This window comes from Mirounga angustirostris, unplaced genomic scaffold, assembly GCF_029215605.1.
Source record: "Mirounga angustirostris isolate CCGP_5_RB_7025 unplaced genomic scaffold, mMirAng1.0.hap1 SCAF_12, whole genome shotgun sequence".
In the NCBI taxonomy this organism is placed as follows: Eukaryota; Metazoa; Chordata; class Mammalia; order Carnivora; family Phocidae; genus Mirounga; species Mirounga angustirostris.
In genome coordinates this window covers 92740888-92763278 of record NW_026991720.1, presented here as the reverse complement: position 1 = coordinate 92763278, position 22391 = coordinate 92740888, and the positions used below count along the sequence as shown (strand labels likewise).

Below are 22391 nucleotides of genomic sequence, written 5' to 3'. Positions count from 1 at the left end.
ATAAATAAAATCTTAAAAAAAAAACCACACATGTCTGAAGATCCTTCTTAATGTATTTACCTTGTTTATCCTAAAAAATAAATAACTGAATTTGAATTTAAATGAGTAAATCTACTGGAAACGAAAGAGAGCTTTTTTTTTTTTCTTGTTGGGTAGGAGGCTCTCCCAGGAAAAAGAAGGCAGAAGACCTGGTCTATTCTCCTTATAAGCACGCTAATTACTGACAAATATACTAATGGTATTTGCTTAAGAAAAAAAAAGTACTTATCCATAGAAGGCTTTTAGCAGAATACCCTTGTTTTAGAAGTACTATGGAAAACAAACCTAGAATCCATAGGTTTATAAAGGATGGGACATCACCTGTGCAATTATTGGAGTATAAAATGGAATGTTTCGCAGCCTATAATGTTCCCTATTGTATGAGGTAACCCATGTACTTCATTAGAGATCATATCTACTGCTCTGGGATTGACAGTTTTGTCTATGGTGAAAAGAAAGAACCTGGGGGGTCTCTCTCAATATCCAGGACCCCTGTCTGCTTTTCCTGTGCCTTTTGGTTCCTTGTATCCTTAAAATTAAAAGTAAACCTTAATACTGATTAACATTTTCAATTCATGTCAGTCTGATCTGACAATCCAATCTTTGACCTATATGTAAAGATATTAGAACAGTGCCTGGCAAACAATAACTATCCTATAAAAATTAGCTAACATTATCATTAACATTATTATCAGTCATTGTTATATCATAGAGTTCCTATTTTGCACTACCTTGAATTCTGTTAATCCTTTCATCACACAGAATACCTAAAAAAAGCCTACATTTCATCTGGTTGATACATTCATTCAATCACTCCCTTATTCATTAATTCCAGCTGTTATTCAATCATTTTCAGAAGCTAGTTTTTTCTTTCCTGCAATCCATACATGAAGTGTATCAATCATCTTATGAGAGTGCTAAATAATGTTAAAAGAAAGTAAACGAGAATATTTAATGACTAAACTTTTTCTCTGCTTTTCAACTCAATTTCAAGGAAGATAAAGCAATTAAAATTGGAAACCTCTGGCTGTTTTCTACCTATTATGATTGGAAAAAACTTGTAGTGGCTTGAATCAGTAAATTTAAAATTAAATTTATCATTGGGATTTAAGATTATTTATAGTGTTAAAAATGAGAGACAAGTTCAAATTTAAGTTTATAGACACATTTTCTCACTATAAAATGAATAAACTCATATTTTATCTGCTCTACTTCTCAGACCAGTAGGAATAAATGAGATAATAAATCCTTTATCTTATATTTAAACTTCCTGAAAAGGGGAGACTATACCTGATTAATATTCCAAAAACATCATTACATTATCCAGAATAACAATATGAAATTATAAGCATTAAACAAACATTAAGTTACATCAATATATTAGAGACAACATTATCACTGTTAGAAGTGACAATTTATGCCAAATAATTTCAGTGAAACACCAACTGAAACCAACTTACTAACACACTTCAGATTCAAAGATACAAATAGGCTGAAAAAATGAAAGCATGGGAAAAAATATGTCATGCAAACAACAGCCATAAGAATGCTGGAGTGGCTATACTAATACCAGACGAAATAGATCTTAAAACAAACCAAAAAAATGTCACTAGAGAAAATAAAAATAGAAAATGGGATCATTGCACTAGGAAGATATAACAACTATAAGCACATATGCACCTAAAAACAGAGCTGCCAAAAAACAAAAAGCAAAAAGTGACTGATTTGAAAGGAGAAACAGACATATCAGGAATACTAGAAGGAGGTTTCAAACTCAAATATGAACAGTGAGTAGAACAACTAGATAGTAATATTCTATTGTATATATGGACCACATCTTCTTTATCCATTCATCTGTTGAGGGGCATCTCAGCTCTTTCCACAGCTTGACTATTGCGGGACATCGCTGCTATGAACACTGGGGTGCATATGGCCCTTCTTTTCACTACATCCGTGTCTGTGGGGCAAATACCCAGGAGTGCAATTGCTGGGTCATAGGGTAGCTCTATTTTTAATTTTTTGAGGCACCTCCACACTGTTTTCCAAAGTGGCTGTACCAACTTGCATTCCCACCAACAGTGTAAGAGGGTCCCCCTTTCTCCACAACCTCTCCAACATTTGTTGTTTCTTGCCCTGTCAATTTTTGCCATTCTACCTGGTGTAAGGTGGTATTACTCAGCCATCAGAAAGGATGAATACCCAACTTTTACAACAACATGGATGGGACTGGAGGAGATTATGCTAAGTGAAATAAGTCAAGCAGAGAAAGTCAATTATCATATGGTTTCACTTATTTCTGGAACATAAGGAATAGCATGGAGGACATTAGGAGAAGGAAGGGAAAAATGAAGTGGGGGGAAATCGGAGGGAGAGATGAACCATGAGAGACTATGGATTCTGAGAAACAAACTGAGGGTTTTAGAGGGGAGGGGTGTTGGGGGATGGGTTAGCCCGGTGATGGGTATTAAGGAGGGCACAAACTGCATGGAGCACTGGGTATTATATGAAAACAATGAATCGTGGATCACCACATCAAAAACTAATGATGTATTGTATGGTGACTAACATAACAATAAATTAAAATGTAAAAAAAAAAAGAACTAGATAGAAAATCAAAAAAGAAAGAAAAGATTTGAATACCATAAACCAAGTATATCTAATATCTAGAAAACACTTCATCCAACAACAAAACACACATTCTTCTCAAGTGGACATGGAAAATCCTCTAGGACAGACAATATCATAGGCCATAAGACAAGCTAAAATAAATTTAAAAGTAGTGAGTTCATACAAAATATGTTCTCAGGTAACAACTGAATGAAATTAGAATCACTAACAGAGGCATATTTTGGAAACCCAAAAATATGTGGACAGTAAACAACAATTTCAAAACACTAATGAGTAACAAAAAAAATCACATAAGAAATTAGAAAATACCTCAAGATGAATAAGAGGCATCCATATTGGTAAAGAAGTTAAAACTGTCCCTATTTGCAAACGACATGATACTATACATAGAAAGTCTTAGACTCCAGGGGTGCCTGGGTGGCTCAGTTTTTAAGCATCTGCCTTCAGCTCAGGTCATGATCCCAGGGTTCTGGGATAGAGCCCCACATCGGGCTCCCTGCTCAGCGGGAAGCCTGCTTCTCTCTCTCCCACTCCCCCTGCTTGTGTTCCTGCTTTCACTGTCTCTCTCTCACTGTCAAATAAATAAATAAAAAATCTTTAAAAAAAAAAAAGAAAGAAAGAAAGTCCTAGACTCCAGTAATAAATGAATTCAGTAAAACCGCAGGATACAAAATTAATACCCAGAAATCAGTAGCATTCTATATACCAATAACAAAATAGTAGAAAGAGAAATTAAGAATACAACCTCATTTGCAATTGCACCAAAAAGAATAAAATACCTAGGAATAGACTTAAAGAGGTGAAAGACCTGTACTTTGAAAACTATAAAACACTGAGTAAAGAAACTGAAGATGAAACAAATGGAAAGATATTTCATGCTCATGGATTAGATGACTTAATATAAATGTTAAAATGTGCATACTACCCAAAGCAATCTACAGATTCAATGCAATCCTTATCAAAATACCAATGGTGTTTTTTTGACAAAAATAAAACAAATAATCCTAAAATTTATATGGAACCACAAAAGACCTCAAATACTCAAGGAAATCTTGAGGAAGAAAAACAAAGCTGCAGGTATCACAATTCCAGATTTCAAGTTATACTACAAAGCTGTAATAATCAGGGCACCTGGGTGGCTCAGTCATTCATGAAGTGTCTGCCTTCGGCTCAGGTAATGATCCCAGAGTCCAGGATTGAGTCCCACATTGGGCTCCCTGCTCAGCTTCTCCCTCTGTCCCTCAACCCACTCGTGCTCTCTCTCAAGTAAATAAAATCTTAAAAAAAAAAAAAAAAAAAAAGCTGTAGTAATCAAAACAGTATGGTACTGGCACAAAAATAGACACATAAATCAATAGAACAGAATAGAGACCCCAGAAATGAACCCACACTTATACGATCAATTAATCTATTACAAAGGAGCCAAGAATACACAATGGGGAAAAGACAGTCTCTTCAATAAATGGTGCTGGGAAAACTAAATAGCTACATGTAATAGAATGAGCTGGACCACTTTCTAATACCATACACAAAAATAAACTCAAAATAAATTAAAGACCCAAATGTGAGCCCTGAGACCATAAAAATTCTAGGAGAACACAGACAGTAATTTCTCTAACATCAACTACAGCAAAATTTTTCTAGATATGTCTCCTAAGAGGAGGGAAAAAAAAGCAAAAATAAACTATTGGGACTACATCAAAATAAAAAGCTTTTGCACAGTAAAAGAAACCACCAACAAAACAAAAAGCTATTTAATGAATGGGAGAAGATATTTGCAAATGATATACCCAATAAAGGGTGCATATCCAAAATACGGAAAGAATTTACACAACTCACCACCAAAAAAACATATAATCTGATTAAAAATGGTCAAAGGACCTGAATAGAGATTTTTCCTTAGAAAACATACAAATGGACAACAGACACATGAAAAGATGCTCAACATCACCAATCATCAGGGAAATACAAATTAAAACCACCACAAGATATCACCTTACACCTGTCAGAATGACTAAAATCAAAAAGACAAGAAGTAACAAGTGTGAACAAAGACATGGGGAGAAAGGAACCTTCGTGTGCTGTTGGTGGGAATGTAATTGGTACACTCCATACTGTGGAAAATAGTATAAAGTTTCCTCAAAAAAATAAGAATAGAAATACCATATGATCCAATAATTCCACTACTCGGTATTTACCCAAAGAAAACAAAAACAGTAATTCAGAAAGATATATACACCCCTATATTTATTGCAGCATTATTTATAATAGCCAAGATATGGAAGCAACCCAAGTGTCCATTAGCAGACAAATGGGTAAGGAAGATGTGGTGTGTATGTACATGTGTACGTAAACACACACGCATGCACGCACACTGAAATATTACATAGTCATAAAAAAGAATGAGATCATGCCATTTGAGATAGTATGGTTGGACCTAGAGGGTATTATGCTAAATGAAGTAAGTCAAACAGAGAAAGACAAATATCATATGATTTCCCTTATATGTGGAATCCAAAAAACAAAACAAATGAATTAACAAACAAAAAGCAGAATCAGACTTATAAATACAGAGAACAAACTAATGGTTGCTAGAGGGAAGGGAGGTGGGAGGTGGGCAAAATGGGTGAAGGGGAGTGGGAAGTATAGGCTTCCAGCCATAGGAATGAAAGGCACAACATAAGGAATGTAACAGATGGTAGTTACACCTGTGGTGAGCATAGCATAATGTATAAACACGTGGAATCACTATGATGTACACCCAAAACTAATGTAACAGTGTATGTCAACTATACCCAAATAAAAAAAACTTTTAAAAGAAAATGTTTCAAGATGAATGAAAATAAAGGTACAATATACCAAAATTTATGAGATGGAGCTAAAGCAGTATTGGAGGGCAATTTATAGCTGTACATACCTATATTTTAAAAGAAGAAATATTTCAAATCAATAACCTAGCATTCCCCCTTTAGACACTGGAAAAAGAAAAGCAAACTAAACTCAAAGCAAGTAAAAGGAAGGAAGTAATACAGAGTAGAGCAGGAAATAATGAAATAGAGAATAGTAGCCCAATGGAGAAAATCAACAAAAAAAAAGTTGGCTCCCTGAAAAGATCAACAAAAGTGACACATCTGTACCTGAGCTTTTCTTTTTTAAGATTGTATTTATTTATTTGAGAGAGAGAGCATGAGCAGGGGAGAGTGGTAAAGAGAGGAGCAGATTCCCCACTAAGCAGAGAGCCCAATGCAGGACTCGATCCCAGGACCCGGGGATCATGACCTGAGCCAAAGGCAGATGCTTAACTGAGCCACCCAGGCACCCCTGTACCTAAACTTTAAAAAAAAAGTAAGAAATAAATCTAACAAATAAATAGAAAAACTGAATAGATATATGACAATTAGAGAAACTGACTTTGTAATCAAAAAGCTTCCAACAAAATTTAAAAAGTCTAGGAAAATTCTACCAAGCATTTTTTAAAGTTTTTATTTAAGTTCCAGTTAGTTATCATACAGTGTAATATTAGCTTCAGGTGTATAGTACAGTGATTCAACGCTTCCATACATCACCAGGTGCTCATCACAAGAAGTGCAATCCTTAATCCCCATCACCTATTTAACCTATCCCCTCACCCACCTATCCCCTGGTAACCATCAGTTTGTTCTCTGTAGTTAAGAGTCTATTTCTGGGCACCTGGGTGGCTCAGTTGGTTGGGCGACTGCCTTCGGCTCAGGTCATGATCCTGGAGTCCCGGGATCAAGTCCCGCATTGGGCTCCCTGCTCGGCGGGGCGTCTGCTTCTCCCTCTGACCCTCCCCCCCCATGCTCTCTCTCTCATTCTCTCTCTCTCTCAAATAGATAAATAAAATCTTTAAAAAAAAATAATTAATTAAAAAAAAGAGTCTATTTCTTGATTTGCTTCTCTCTCTCTTTTTCCTTTCCCTTTGTTCAGTTGTTTTGTTTCTTAAATTCCACATATGAGTAAAATCATACATCTACCAAGCTTTTAAAGAATTAACATTAATTCTTCGCAAATGCTTCCAAAAACCAAAAGAGGAAAGAACACCTCTCAACTTCTTCTATGAGGCCAGTAATATACTGAGATCAAGCCACACAAAGACATCACAAGAAAATAAAACTATAGGGGCGCCTGGGTGGCTGAGTCGGTTAAGCGGCTGCCTTCGGCCCAGGTCATGATTCCAGGGTCCTGGGATCAAGCCCCACGTCAGGCTCCCTGCTGAGCGGGGAGCCTGCTTCTCGCTCTCCCTCTACCTGCCACTCCCCCTGCTTGTATTCTCCCTCTCTCTCTAATAAAAAATAAGAAAATCTTAAAAAAAAAAAAAAAAGAAAAGAAAACTATACAGGCCAATATCTCTAATGAGCGTAAACACAAATTCTCAACAAAATACTAGCAAATTGAATCTGACAATATACAAAAGAACTTTATATCATGAGTAACTGGGATCAATTTTCTCAGGAACAAGGTTGATTTAATATTTGAAAATCAATCAGTATAACAATCAAATCATTAAAATAAAGGAAAAACACAAAATGATTATCTTGACAGATGCAGATAAAGAATTTGATAAAATCCAATACCCTTAATGATGAAATAGTCAACACACTAGGTAAAGAAGTGCACTTCTTCAATCTCAAGAAGGACATATGTGAAAAAAACACAGGTCACATCATAAGTAAATGTAAAAAATTGAATGCTTCCCCCCTAATATTAGAACAAGGGAAGGATGCCTGCTCTCATCACTTCAATTCAACATTATACTGGAGGTTTTAGCCAGTGCAATTAGGAGAGAAAAAGAAATGAAAGGAATCTAGACTGGGAAGAAAGAAGTAAAACTATATTTGCAGATGACATAATATTATATATAGTAAATCCTTAGGAATCCACTAAAAAACTCTTAGAACTAACAAATGAGTTCAGCAAGTTTGCAAGATACAAGGCAATATATAAAAATCAACTGTCTTTCCACACAGTAACAATAAACAAATTAGAGGCGCCTGGGTGGCTCAGTCGTTAAGCATCTGTCTTCGGCTCAGGTCATGATCCCAGGGTGCAGGGATCAAGCCCCGCATTGGCCTCCCTGCTCTGCGGGGAGCCTGCTTCTTTTTTTTTGAACACCAAAAAAAAAAAAAAACACACGCACAAACACATACACACATGCCCACACACCCATCTGGGAATAGCTGGACATGTCAGCATGTTAAGTAAAAGAAGAATTTATGAAATAATAATGCAATTCTGATATATTCTAAAATTCAAGAGTGCAATCTTGTTTCAAATATAGTATATTGTCTATTTAAAAAAAAAAGTTTTTTTCAAGTCACATATCCGGTAAGGAACTTATAACTAGAATTTATGAAGAAACTCAGTAATTTACAACTCAAATAATAAGAAGGCAAATAAGCCATTTTGCAAAGGATCTGAATAGACATTTCTCCAAAGAAGATACACAAATGGCCTTTAAGCATAGGAAAAGATGCTCAACATCACTAGCCATCAGAGAAATGCAAATGTAAACCACAATTAGCTTACAAGCCAACAATAAAAAGACAACCCAATTTTAAAATGAGCAGTGTTGACACACTTTCAAAAAAAGATATACAAATAGCCAATAAGCACATGAAAAGATGCTCGATATCATTAGCCATCAGGGAAATGCAAATGAAAACCAAAATGAGCTTACAACCCAACAACAAAAAGCCCGATTTAAAAATGAGCAGAGGGTTTACACACACATTTCTCCGAAGAAGACATATAAATAACCAGTAAGTACATGAAAAGGTGCTCAAGATCATTAGTTGTCAGAGAAATGCAAATCAAAACCACAGTGAGATACCACATCACACATACTAGAAGAGTTGTCATGAAAAAGAGAAATATGGCAAGTGTTAGCAAGGACATGGAAAAATAAAAATTCTTATAAACTGCTGGTGGAATTGGAAATGCTGTGCTCACTGTGGAAAACAGTCTGGCAATTCCTTAAAGGGTTAAACATAAAGTTACCATATGACCCAGCAATTCTACTTCCAGGAATATGCCCAAAAGAATGAAAGTATACTTCCTCACAAAAAAAACTTATACACAAATTTTCATAGCAGCATTATTCATCATGGCCAAAGAGTGGAAGGAACCCAAATGTCCATCAACCAATAAATAAATGAAGTATGGGATAGCCATACAATGGAATATATTAGGCAATAAAAAGAAATAAAGTACTGATACATGCCGACTTTATGCTAAGTGACAGAAGCCAGTCCCATAAGGCCACAGATGATATACTATTTTCATGAAATGTCCAGAATAGGCAAATCCATAGAGACGAAAAGTAGAGCCAGGGGCTGAGAGGAAGTGGAATATAGGAGGTGCTGCTAATGAGTTTGGGGTTTCTTTTTAGAGAGATGAAGATGTTTTAAATTGATTGTGGTGATGGCTGCACAATTCTGTGAATATAAAAACCACTGTGAATATAAAACCATCAAATTGTACACCTTAAATGAGTGAATTATATGGTACATGAATGATATTTCCATAAAGCTGTTTTATTTTTCTAAACACCATTATAATGACAATGAAACAAAACAGAAAAAAGGGAAATAATTAGAATTTAAGTTTTTAAAAAGTCTTTTTAAAGGCCTGCTAAAGAACATGTACGTAGTAGAAACTCTGGAAGTTACATTTCATTCAAAGCTGTTTGGTAACAATAACTAAAGATGTACCACTCAGGGATGTCTGAGTGGCTCAGTCGGTTGAGCGTCTGCCCTCGGCTCAGGTCATGATCCCAGGATACTGGGATCGAGTCCTGCCAGTCCTGCAATGGGCTCCCTGCTCAGCAGGGAGCCTGCTTCTTCCTCTGCCTGCCGCTCGCCCTGCTTGTGCGCGCACTCTCTCTCTCTCTGACAAATAAATAAAATCTTAAAAAAAAAAAAAAGATGTGCCACTCATTTTCTAGTATAATTCAGAGGTGGTGATGCTCATACTTTGGAAATCCCTCATAATCATATTCCTGTCATCGAAGAATTGTCAGCATGCCAGAGAAATAAGGAAGTGCAAATAAAATACCATTTAGTGAGCAGGAAACCCCACAGAGAACCACACTGCAGCGCTGAAGTGACTAAGTATTCCCAGGTGCAATCAGACAGAATCAGAGCAGGGGCCGTATATATAAGGTATGAAAGGTCCCTTCCACACATGGAGACCCACTGCAGCCCTACTACCATGACCATATAAAACAATGTGTCTCTCGTCCTGAAATCTGGGATAAATGGGGTGGTACTATCTCTATATATCAACAGATAAAGGAATTTATCACTCAGAACACCGCAAAACACATTTGGGGAAGAACAGGTAATAAACAGACCTTGCTAAGCAATGTGCACTAGAATTCCATCATAATTTATTGGAAGAAGTGGATTTAGACTGATATGTAGACTCTTAGAAATTAAGTAATATTTGTATTTTACTAAATTTTAATTCTTGAAATCAGTAATAGAATAATTTTTTTCTCGGTCATTTAGAAACTGCTTTAAATGTACTTAGCTCTTTTAATAAATTGATATAGCCCTTTTGTAAGAACAACTTGTGGTGATATTCCTATAAAACTGAAACAGGGATGCTTCTCATCAACAAAGGCACAAGAAAAGGAAGACTCTACTTAAGAACTAAGACATACAATTTTAACGGGAACACAAAGTATGTATTAAAAATATTGTCATGGGCATCTGAATGGCTCAAGTCAGTTAAGCGTTCGACTCTTGATTTCGGCTCAGGTCATGATCTCAGGGTCCTGGGGTCAAGGCCTGCGTAGGGCTCTACACTCAGAAGGGAGTCTGTTTGAGATGCTCTCTCCCTCTACCCCTCCCCCCACTCACACATGCGCATTTTCTCTCTTTCTATATCTCTCTAAAATAAATAAAGGGGCAGCTGGGTGGCTCAGTTGGATCAAGTCCCACATTAGGCTCCTTGCTCAGTGGGGAGCCTGCTTCTCCCTCTGCCTGCCGCTCCCCCCTGCTTGTGCACTCGCTCACTCTCTCTCAAATAAATAAATAAAATTTTTTAAATAAATAAATAAATAAAATCCTTTAAAAAAATTAAGTCTTCCCAATTACTCACTTTTCATATTCATTCATGTATTTCTGCACTCTCACTGTTACCAATGTTGTTTTCTTAAACTCTCTCATCCCCACTCATTCATGCATTTCAAAAGTAAAAACCCGAACATTAGTTTAAAAAAAAAAAAAAAGTGGAGTTTAGTCAATATACTGCACCAATGTTAATTTCTTAGTTTTGATCACTGTACTACGGTTTTGTAACATGTTAACATTACAAAATGGTAAAGGGTATGGGCTGAAGGGTATAGAGTACAGGTAAGGGTATTGGTAAAGGGTATAGGAATTTAGGTCATCACAGTGACCGAAAGTATAAAATTAAGAATTTTAAAAATATTATTTCCCATACATGATTTAAGACTGCGTAATGTTTTCACTCATTCCTCCATATCTATTCCCACTACTTTCAGAGCTTACCAAATAGATTTTTTAAAGGAAGGAAGGGTGGAAGGAAGAAAAATCATGTGTTTTTCTAAGTTATTATTTAAAACCTTGTTTGGTTAAAAAAAAAATACGTAAGAAACTATAAATCAATTCTGGCAAATGTTCAATAAAGTAGCATGAATTTGAAAAGTCACACAAGCATTTTTCTTTTAAGTTATATTACTCAACCTAATTACTTCATAAAACCACAAAAATGTGAAAACTTTTTTTTAAGTAGTTGGCTTCATTTCCAAAATAAAAAAATTATCCTTAAAGGTATCTGTCTAGATGTCATACTTTTATTTCACACTGAGTCATTCATTATACTAATGTAATTTACAGAAAATTTTGTTTCTACCTTGGGGTCCATGAATATTTTAGTGACCTATTTTCTGAAATATGAATTCTTCCACCATTTACTAACCATGTAACCTCTGGAAGCTTCTTAGCCTTTCTATTTTTTTTCCCAATTGTCGAAGGTAGGTAATGATAAAATCTACCTCATCAGTAGGTATGAGAATTAAATAAGAAAAGGTATATAAAAGCACTTTATGTACAAATGTGACTTTTTATAAGATACTTGGTGTCATGCTAGGAGACCCATCAGAAACATTTAGCAACAGTCCAAGGGAGAGAGCCAAAGTGAACCTCAGTTAAGGATGAGGGCATGCATTGACTCCAGAGGTACTTAGAAATTTGAATTCTTAGACTTTGACTACTGATTGGGTGAAAAGAGAAGTTAAAATTAAATTAATTTGGAAAAACAATCAACAGGAAATTAAGTTTCTTAATAGGAAAGTAGTATTTTGATTATGAAAACCACTGTAAATATGACTTACAGCCCCAACTAGTAGGGAAAATATCTTTAGTACAAAGGGCAACATGGAGAACAAAAAAATGGTATATTCAGATCAAACAAGTATTTTAGCGCACAAGAATGTAGTCACTATAGTCACAGCCTTCACATTTCATGGACTCTGGAATTACACAGTATCTGAACCTCCTATTCTAAACACATGCATTACCTCAAACCACTCATTGAAGCTAAAAATATGCTTATAGTGACATTCACACACAAATGTCTACAAAGCAGTATTTCCCTTACAGGAAGGAAATTCCATGTAATGGCTAAAACACTGAACTTAGAGCTATAGATCCAACTCCTCACTGCCTTCACTTTCCCACCTATAAACAGGCACAACAAAATCTATCGTTACCTGCCTCACCGACACTATGGAGGCCTCCAGCCTAAATCACATCTTTTTAGAAGTTGAAAGGATCTAATAGTTCAGTTCCCTTATCAGTAAAGATAGAAAAGCAGGAAAGTGTATAGTTGTTAAGATATCAATCTCTGCTAATTACTAGCAAACAGATACCCGGTAAGAAAGAGAAAATAGTGTTCCCACTGTAATACATTAAATCTAGGCTCTTAGGGGTGGACAGTACCAACAAGAGAAAAATCTTCAGATGTTTCACCTAAAGACTGGAACAGGAAGATCACTTTTCTTCATCAGAAACCGAAAGACTTGAAGTCCCAACCCATCCATCACCCACACACCTCCATCTCAACCTTGACAAAGCACAAGTCAGAAGCCAAAATCACAACAAACTGGGACCCCAGAAAGAAGAAAGAAAAAGAGAAACTGAGAGGACAAGGGAGAGAAGATTAGAGAGTCCATATCAAACAGGGAGCTCAAGGGAAAATGTAATAAACCAATATGTGCTGTTCTCTGGCCGCTAGTGAACGCTTCATTACCTATTATGAATTTCTTTCTGGTAATAAATTAAAACTTTTTGTACTTCTAAACATTAAAAGTATAACTTAGAGGTATTAAACTTACAGAATATAACACTGTATAGTGCACTTTAAAACCAGTATCTAACTCTTTGCACAATCAGGAGTAAGCAATCCCTGTTATAGACAAAGAACTGAGGAACAGCTAGGTTAATTAAATACTGTAAAATGTTAAAATCATTTAGTAGCTGAGTCAGGCTGAGACCCCAAATCAAGTGACCTTGAGTCCACTGCATCTACCACATTACTGCGTTCAACCGTGTTCCTTAATGATTCATGACCAGGTCTGGATTCTTGACTATCTTCTATTTGGTGAGCCAGTAAGAAGCTCCCTTCAGGTCTTCTGCATACGTCATGCTTTTCAAGATGCTTCAACATATGCTGTTACATTTAGCTCTGAACAATAATTCTATAAGTACCAATATTATCTCCATTTTACAGATTATGAAGGAAGGGTTTAGATGACACATGAACTTGTCAAAATCATAGAGAGCAAATGCTACAACTAGAACTAGAACTCTGAAATTCTGACCCTAAAGCTTCTGTTCTTTTCACTGCCATTTGCCTCCATACATTATTCTAATTCCAATATCCATCATCTTTCCTTTTTAGATAATCACTAGAGAGCAAAAATTTTAAAGATGTGAGGTGATTTGTTATTTCTACAACTGCAGTAGAAGTAATCAGTCCTGATGTGGATGGATTGTTCAACGCAATTCAAGTGAGTTGCAAACAATCTAACGCACTTACCAAGAAATACGATTTTACCAGTGTGAAAAATGTAAACCAGATGTTTTTCAGAAAATTGGAAAAATCCACTCATTGGGAGCCCACCAAATTAAAAAGTAGACAAAATTACAAATTTTCAAAAATGTTTAACATACCAATTGCAATATTTTCTTATCCAGCAATTAAATACCATCTAAATCATTTTGAGTTAACTCCCACAGTGAGATGCCCAAAATATCACCCCGCCTGGCTGTCCTCCGGAGTTTAAATAGGGTAAGACTGGGAGAAAATGGAATGGATGGTTAGGGAATTGTGATATTTTAAGAGATGGACTAAGAAATAATTTGGAAATTTTTTTTGCTTCTTTCCATGTTGTTCTTCAAGAATAGTTTCTGTGTTATAGCTTTCTGTGTTGCATCAGAGAGAAGCAAAAACAAATCTAAAAGTCAATATTTCTTTTTTATATTAAGTTTCTTATTTTAATTCCAGTATAGGTAACATACAATGTTATATTAGTTTCAGATGCACAAGATAGTGATTCAACGATTCTATACAGCATTACTCAGTGCTCAACACGGTAAATGTACTCTTAATCCCCTCACCTATTTCAGCCATCCCCCACCCACCTCCCTTCTGATAGGCTTTATTTTAAATGAGTTCCCTCAGTTAGTTTTTTTCAACAAGAACATTTTTTACTTGATCAGAATACATGGTTCTAAAAGATTTATATAAAACATCCCATCCAAGAAAAATAAAATACACATTTTCTCTAAGTACACATGGAAGAATCCCCTGGTCAAATCGCATAAAAGGAGACAAAACAAATATTATAAAGATTATAAATTTAAGAAGACTAAAAAGTGAACTTCTGAGAAAAACAACATTCATATCCACTAAGATCTGCATATAATCAATCCTACATTTAACAAACCTCCTCTGGACACAGTCTTATATTATATTTCAGCAAGTTGCTCAAGACCACCCCAGACCGCAGTCAGGAGTAGTCTATAGCTGGGAGGATTTAAGTAAGCCATATCTAGAAGCAACAAAACAGATGAACTCTTGAGGGCTTTTCCTATCCTATGATTTTACCTATATCATTTAATTTCATTTCCCATCAATAAATGATGTCTCAAAGACCCACACTATGAACTTTGAATGCAATCACTTTTTTTTTCTTTTTTTTATTCTTATGTTAATCCCCATACATTACATCATTAGTTTTAGATGAAATGTTCCATGATTCATTGTTTGTGCATAACACCCAGTGCTCCATGCAGAATGTGCCCTCCTCAATACCCACCACCAGGCTAACCCATCCTCCCACCCCCTTCCCCTCTAGAACCCTGTTTGTTTTTCAGAGTCCATCGTCTCTCATGGTTCATCTATCCCTCTGATTTCCCCCGCTTCATTCTTCCCCTCCCGCTACCTTCTTCTTCTTTTTTTTTTCTTAACATAGATTGCATTATTTGTTTCAGAGGTACAGATCTGAGATTCAACAGTCTTGCACAATTCACAGCGCTTACCAGAGCACATACACTCCCCAGGGTCTATCACCCAGTCACCCCATCCCTCCCACCCCACCCCCCACTCCAGCAACCCTCAGTTTGTTTCCCGCAATTAAGAATTCCTCATATCAGTGAGATCATATGATACATGTCTTTCTCTGTTTGACTTATTTCACTCAACATAATACCCTCCAGTTCCATCCACGTTGTTGCAAATGGCAAGATCTCATTCCTTTTGATGGCTGCATAATATTCCATTGTATATATATACCACATCTTCTTTATCCATTCATCTGTCGATGGACATCTTGGCTCTTTCCACAGTTTGGCTATTGTGGACATGGCTGCTATAAACATCTGGGTGCACGTACCCCTTCGGATCCCTACTTTTGTATCTTTGGGGTAAATACCCAGTAGTGCAATGGCTGGATCATATGGTAGCTCTATTTTCAACTTTTTGAGGAAACTCCATACAGTTTTCCAGAGTGGCTGCACCAGCTAAATGCAATCACTTTTGATGGAAAAATCTTTCTACATCAGTACTACAAGTTATCCAATACAATTCGTCCTGAACCCTCCACATACATGGAATTGCTAGAATAAGCCAAATAAAAGCATGAAATGATCTGGTGAAAACAATTATTTAGTTATTTTTGTTATTTAGTCATGACAAAGATTAGATGGAACCAGTAGCATATTAAGGCCAATCTTAGTGCACAATAATAAGCCACTGGCACATAAAGAAAAATGTTATCTTTCTGGTGTCTCTGGCAGTGCATTTGCTTTATCCAAATGGATTATCAAGTCATTAAGACACAAGTTTATTTTATTTTATTTTATTTTAGGTTTCTTTTTTTTTTATGTTCAGTTAGCCACTGTATCATTAGTTTCTGATGTAGTTTTCAATGATCCATTAGCTATGTATAACACTCAGTGCCCATCACAACAGATGCCCTCCTTAATACCCATCACCCTGTTACCCCCTCCCCCAAGCTCCCTACCTCTGAGACCCTCAGTTTGTTTCCCGGGGTCCATAGTCTCTCATGGTTCCTCTCCCTCTCTGATTTCTCCCCCATTCAGATTTCCCTCCCTTCCCCTGTAGTCCTCTGTGCTATTGCTTATGTTCCACATATGAGTGAAACCATATGATAAATGTCTTTCTCTGCTTGACTTACTTCACTTAGCATAATCCCCTCCAGTTCCATCCAGGTCGATGCAAATGGTGGGTATTCATCTTTTCTGATGGCTGAGTAATATTCCATTGTATATATGGACCACATCTTCTTTATCCATTCATCTGTTGAGGGGCATCTTGGCTCTTTCCACAGTTTGGTTATCACGGACATTGCTGCTATGAACATTGGGGTACATATGGCCCTTCTTTTCACTACATCTGTGTCTTTGGGGTAAATACCCAGCAGTGCAATTGCTGGGTCATAGGGTAGCTCTATTTTTAATTTTTTGATGTACCTCCACACTGTTTTCTAAAGTGGCTGTACCAACTTGCATTCCCACCAACAGTGTAAGAGGGCTCCCCTTTCTCCACATCCTTGCCAACATTTGTTGTTTCCTGTGTTTTCCTGCGGCATTTTTTCAAAGAGCTGGAATAAACAATCCTGAAATTTGTATGGAACCAGAAAAGACTCCAAATCACCAAGGGAATGATGAAAAAGAAAAATAAAGCAGGGGGCATCACGTTGCCTGACTTCAAGCTATTTTCCAAAGCTGTGATCACCAAGACAACATGGTACTGGCACAAAAACAGACACATAGACCAATGGAACAAAACAGAGACTCCAGAAATGGACCCTCAGCTCCATGGTCAAGACACAAGTTTTAAAAGGTGAAGAATAAATGGCGAAAACATATCCTTTTTACCTGCTCAAAACTGCTATCTAATCTGTCAGTAGATAACTACTCTATTCCCTTCATCCTGGTTCCTTCCTTGGTAATTAGGTTAATAACGACACTAACAGGGGCACCTGGGTGGCTCAGTCGTTGGGTGTCTGCTTTCGGCTCAGGTCATGATCCCGGGGTCCTGGGATCGAGCCCCACATTGGCTCCGTGCTTGGCGGGGAGCCTGCTTCTCTCTCTCCCTCTGCCTGCCACTCCCCCTGCTTGTGCTCGCTCTGTGTCAAATAAATAAATAAAAATCTTAAAAAAAAAAAAAAAAATATATATATATATGTGTGTGTGTGTGTGTCATGACACTAACAGTAGAGGTTTATGTTAAGATCGTTAAAGCTTAGCCCATAACCAATTTTTACCACAAAGCCAAGAAAAGATCAATTAAAGCTACAAAAAGTCCATTGTTACTAATAGCTTTCTCCATAAAGTGGAAAGATTGCACCTAAATCCCACCTGCTCTTTACGTAGCATTGCAGCATGTTGAAAGACTGTGGCAGATTGTATTTCCCAGAGATGGTACAACATCTCCCATCCCATATGCCCTTCTAGTACCTTGCCACTCTGGATCCTTGAATCTGGGTGGGCTTGTGACATGCTGAGAAGCAATAAAATACTACAGAAGGGTTAGAGCGTGACTTCCACAACTACCGACTACGTCACATGTAATGATCTCTCGGCCTGGCTCAGTGGAACACCTGTGCAAGCAGAGCCCTGAGCCCCCATGTTAAACAGTCCACATGGAGAAGCCCCGAGATTACATGGAGAGATGCCTGGCAGCCCCGAGCTGCTCCAGCCCCCCTCCCTGTTCCTGCTTTACTACAATTGCTTGAGAAACCTCAAGCCAGAACCACCCAGCTAAGCCCTTCCCAATTTCCTGACCCATGGAAACTATGAGAGTTAATAAAATAACTGTTCTTGTTTTAAGTCGTTAAGTTTTGGGGTGACTTATTACACAGTGATTGTTAGCAGAACAGAAATCAGGGCTTACAACTGACCAAGAAGAAAACTGGCACACATCATAGATCGAGTACCTAGGAAACACCAGGATACCAGCGGCAGTCTTGACCCTCTTCTGTGGTGACAGTTCCTCAACCTCCCTTACCCGTCAGGAGAGGAAGTATGATTTACTAACCCAAGTGTGAGCTTTATTAAAAATCCGAAGTTCTGTTCTCCAGTGACAGTGACTATAAGCCCAGTATTTAATACCTGTGCACTTGTTTATCCTCAACCTATAAAGGGAAACACTACTTCCAGCATTTGAATAAAATTGCATTTGACTCTTACTGAAAGGTATGGCTCTTGACACAGACTTCAGTATCATCCCTCCTAATATTTTAGAATTTTTCATGCCAAAAATGCAGGTGTCTATTCCTCTTTGAACATGTAGCAAAAGATAGAAAACTAAACTTCCTTCTCAAAAATTAATGTGGAAACTATTTCTCAGTTCCCACCAAACAGGGTTATGGTACCTGACGCAGCTAGTCAGAGGGACAACAATGGGTGACAAGAATGTGGTTCAGCGGGGCGCCTGGGTGGCTCAGCCATTAAGCGTCTGCCTTTGGCTCAGGTCATAATCCCAGGGTCCTGGGATCGAGCCCCGCATCAGGCTCCCTGCTCGGTGGGAGCCTGATTCTCCCTCTCCCACTCCCCCTGCTTGTGTTCCTGCTCTCACTAACTCTCTCTCTGTCAAATAAATAAATAGAATCTTTAAAAAAAAAAGAATGTGGTTCAGAACTAAGACTAACTGAGCTAAATCTTATTTCTTCAAAGATGCAGACTGCCCTTTAGGGACCCCTTTAAACTCCTCCTTTATAGTCATTTTACCCTGATCTTATGTAGATAAAAATGCCAGAGTGCAAAATGCACACTGTGATCTGCAGCCCAATCTCCTAGTGGAGAGGCTAACCCAGAATTTAAACTCTCATTAACTTTCCACCAAAATTCTTTATGTTTCAAAAGGTAATTCAAGACACTCTGCGGGCGCCTGGGTGGCTCAGTTGGTTAAGCGACTGCCTTCGGCTCAGGTCATGATCCTGGAGTCCCAGGATCGAGTCCCGCATTGGGCTCCCTGCTCCGCAAGGAGTCGGCTTCTCCCTCTGACCCTCCCCCCTCTCATGAGCTCTCTTTCTCTCATTCTCTCTCTAAAATAAATAAAATCTTTAAAAAAAAAAAAAAAAAAGACACTCTGCATCCTTCTTTTTACAGTGTATAATTACCATATGAATCAAACACTACATCCCTGACTGGTCAATCTTTCCCACAAAAGAACTTTAAAAAATCTATTGCTTAGTTCCCAAAATAAAACAGTAAATAAAGACTCCTAAAGCTGTAAAAATTCTCAAAGGGGCATCGGGTCTAACGTGCTACCTTTAGACAGGTACATTTCTAAATCTTCCAACAGTGATGCTTATCCTTCTCTCCTTAAAGATCTCCAGAGAAAGGAGAACCATTGTTGAGTGGCTAGTACATACCAGGCATGTGCCAGAAAGGGGAACAGAGCCAGCATTATCTCCCAAGTGCTTGCCTACACATTATCTCACTTAACCTGAGGACATCTTTCAAGACATGTGTTAGTATTCTCATTTTTACAAATGAAAAAAAAAAAAAAATGAGGTTCAGAGATGTTAAGTGTGACTAGGATTCCTGTCTCAAGGCCCAATATCTTTCCACCCCACCATGCTAGAAGAAAGGGCATGACCTGTTTCTTTAGGCACTGCACTGTTCAACACCCGAATGGTCAGAAAGTTCTTCACTCAGCTAACTAAAATCTCTTCTCTGATGTGAGCTCACGTTCTCTTATTCATTATTCTATGAACAATGAAAATAACTATTCCACATTCTCTCCCCAAACATAGATAAAAACAGAAATCAAATTATTTCTTTGCCCTATTTACAGTAAACAAATCCAGCCTACAGGCTTTCATTGAGAAAAATCAAAACAAAACAAAAAACACTATTTTATATCCCTGGGATAATTTTGGCCATTCTTTTCAGGATCTTCCCTGATTATAAACTTTTTCAAAGCACGATAACTCAAAATAAACACAAATCTCTAAAAAGTAACCATTTACTGAGATAGAAAAAAAAAGGAGGGGAAAGATCTTTCTACTATAAGATTCAAAAAACAAAAACATTAGAAAGAAACTTGTCTAAATACTTTTTAATCTTTACCTCAGGCTGTACATTTTTTTCAAATATTTTTACCATATTTTTCCAAACAGTCACAACCCCAAAATTCTCTAATTCACATTTTCTGAGAATGAGATGTTTACATGAAGTGGTCTACCCAATTGGAAAGATTCTCTTTTTATTTTTATGTCTCTTAAAGAACTTTAGAAAGAAACTCAAATGCCATTGAGATTGCTACACTTTATCAACCTCTTATTTTCAAATGGAAGTTGAATCCTTCCTGGAACAATGAGAGATTCCAAATTCATATGTAGCAAACCATCAGTGAGTACCAACTATGTAGGACATCAGTATTATACTCTAGGATACAAAGGAAGTGTCCTAAAACACTTTCCCTGAATTATGCCCCTTATATTCTAAGGACAGAGATAGACATACAATTAACAGCATAATGAAAATTATATAGGAACGGAAGTGGCCAAGTTTTGCCTAAGAAAGCTAAGTAACTAAAGGATGAACAAAAGCCCTGGGTATTAGGGGAACCAATGACATTTTGGAAGAAGAATCTTAGATTCATGATCCCATCCCATATATTAAGGATGTTTACCCATCTCAACCCCAAGCACTAAAATGCTAATAACAACCCAAATACCTCACATGTCATTTTAAAACTCCCCTGGAGTAGGGCTTAGGACTACTACCCCAAATGAAAACCACTGCTAGAACACAGGATACCTCAAGCTCAGAACCAACATAGTGAAGAGACCCATCAACTTATTCTTAGTTATGGACAGTAGCAGGGGAAATGGAGTAAAAGAAAGGTGAATAATTAAATGAATAGGAAGATGGGTTTAAAAGATTACGAGATAATATGGTCAAGGAATTTGTGCTGTGGAAGATGCAGAGAATACAGCCCAAAGTGGAATCTTCATATATAACACAAAATATAAAATGTGAACATATAAATTGGTTTAACAAACTGTCACTGAGTAAACATAACTCTAGAACAGGCACTGAGCAAGACTATAGCCTGGTTCCACCTATAATTCGTGTGATGCTTCTACCATCACTTCACAATTTTATAACCACCATTTTAAAACAATGTCTTCTCTATTTTACAGAGGAGGAAACTAAATGCAAACAACATGTCCAATGATACACTGAATGACAGGATGAACATTCAAACCCAGATTTCTAATTCCTGACACCATTCAATGAAGGTGTTAAATAGGTCATCAATGAAGATGTTAAAAGTGTTCAAGATAGGGGTGCCTGGGTGGCTCAGTCGTTAAGCGTCTGCCTTCGGCTCAGGTCATGATCTCAGGGTCCTGGGATAGAGCCCCACATCGGGCTCTCTGCTCAGCAGGAAGCCCGGTTCTCCCTCTCCCACTCCTCCTGCTTGTGTTCCCTCTCTCACTGTCTCTCTGTCAAATAAATAAATAAAATCTTAAAAAAAAAAAGTATTCAAGATAATGACAAGAACCGGACTTGACAAGACAACTGTGAGAGTCAAGTTCCTGGATAACATGGTGGAAGAGAGACAAGACCAGGACGACTGAAGCTGGAAGCATGGGAACAGAGAGTTTGTACAGAGATTTTGGAAGTAAGAGTGAGTGTTGGCCTACGTTGTAGAACCACAGACCAGATGGGGGGATGGATGGCAAGAAGACTGGGACACCACCCCAGCTTGAAGTTTGCAGGTGCAATATCCAAAAATGACCATCCTCCAATTGAGAGGAATTTGAAAAAAGTAAATATTACCCATACATAACACAAATAATATTTCAAAGCAATTATTCCAATCTATAGTCTCTTTCTATATTGTTATTAAAGGTCCCTTTTGTCCTACAACATTTAAATAAACTGTTTATATTTACTTTAGTCTTTCCTCCTGGTTTAAAAAAAAGAGTTTATTTTTTTTTAACATTTCTTTGGGATGTTTCCAAATTGTTGACATTTCTCTGGCATTTTTGGTGTTTACAAATCAACTTAGTATTATAATTCCAGGAGTACCAGTATTATATATAGATAAACTATAATAATCTTGCTCAAAAAAAAATATTAATCTTCTTGCTCTGCAATGTGAAACAAGAGTGGATATTGACAATATCA

General features: G+C 37.2%; 1 protein-coding gene across 12 annotated transcripts in view; it reads right to left on the bottom strand.

Annotated features, from left to right (window-relative positions):
• SUGCT (succinyl-CoA:glutarate-CoA transferase) overlaps positions 1-22391 on the bottom strand; it is an 800213-nt gene that overhangs the window by 660283 nt on the left and 117539 nt on the right. The window lies entirely within an intron of this gene.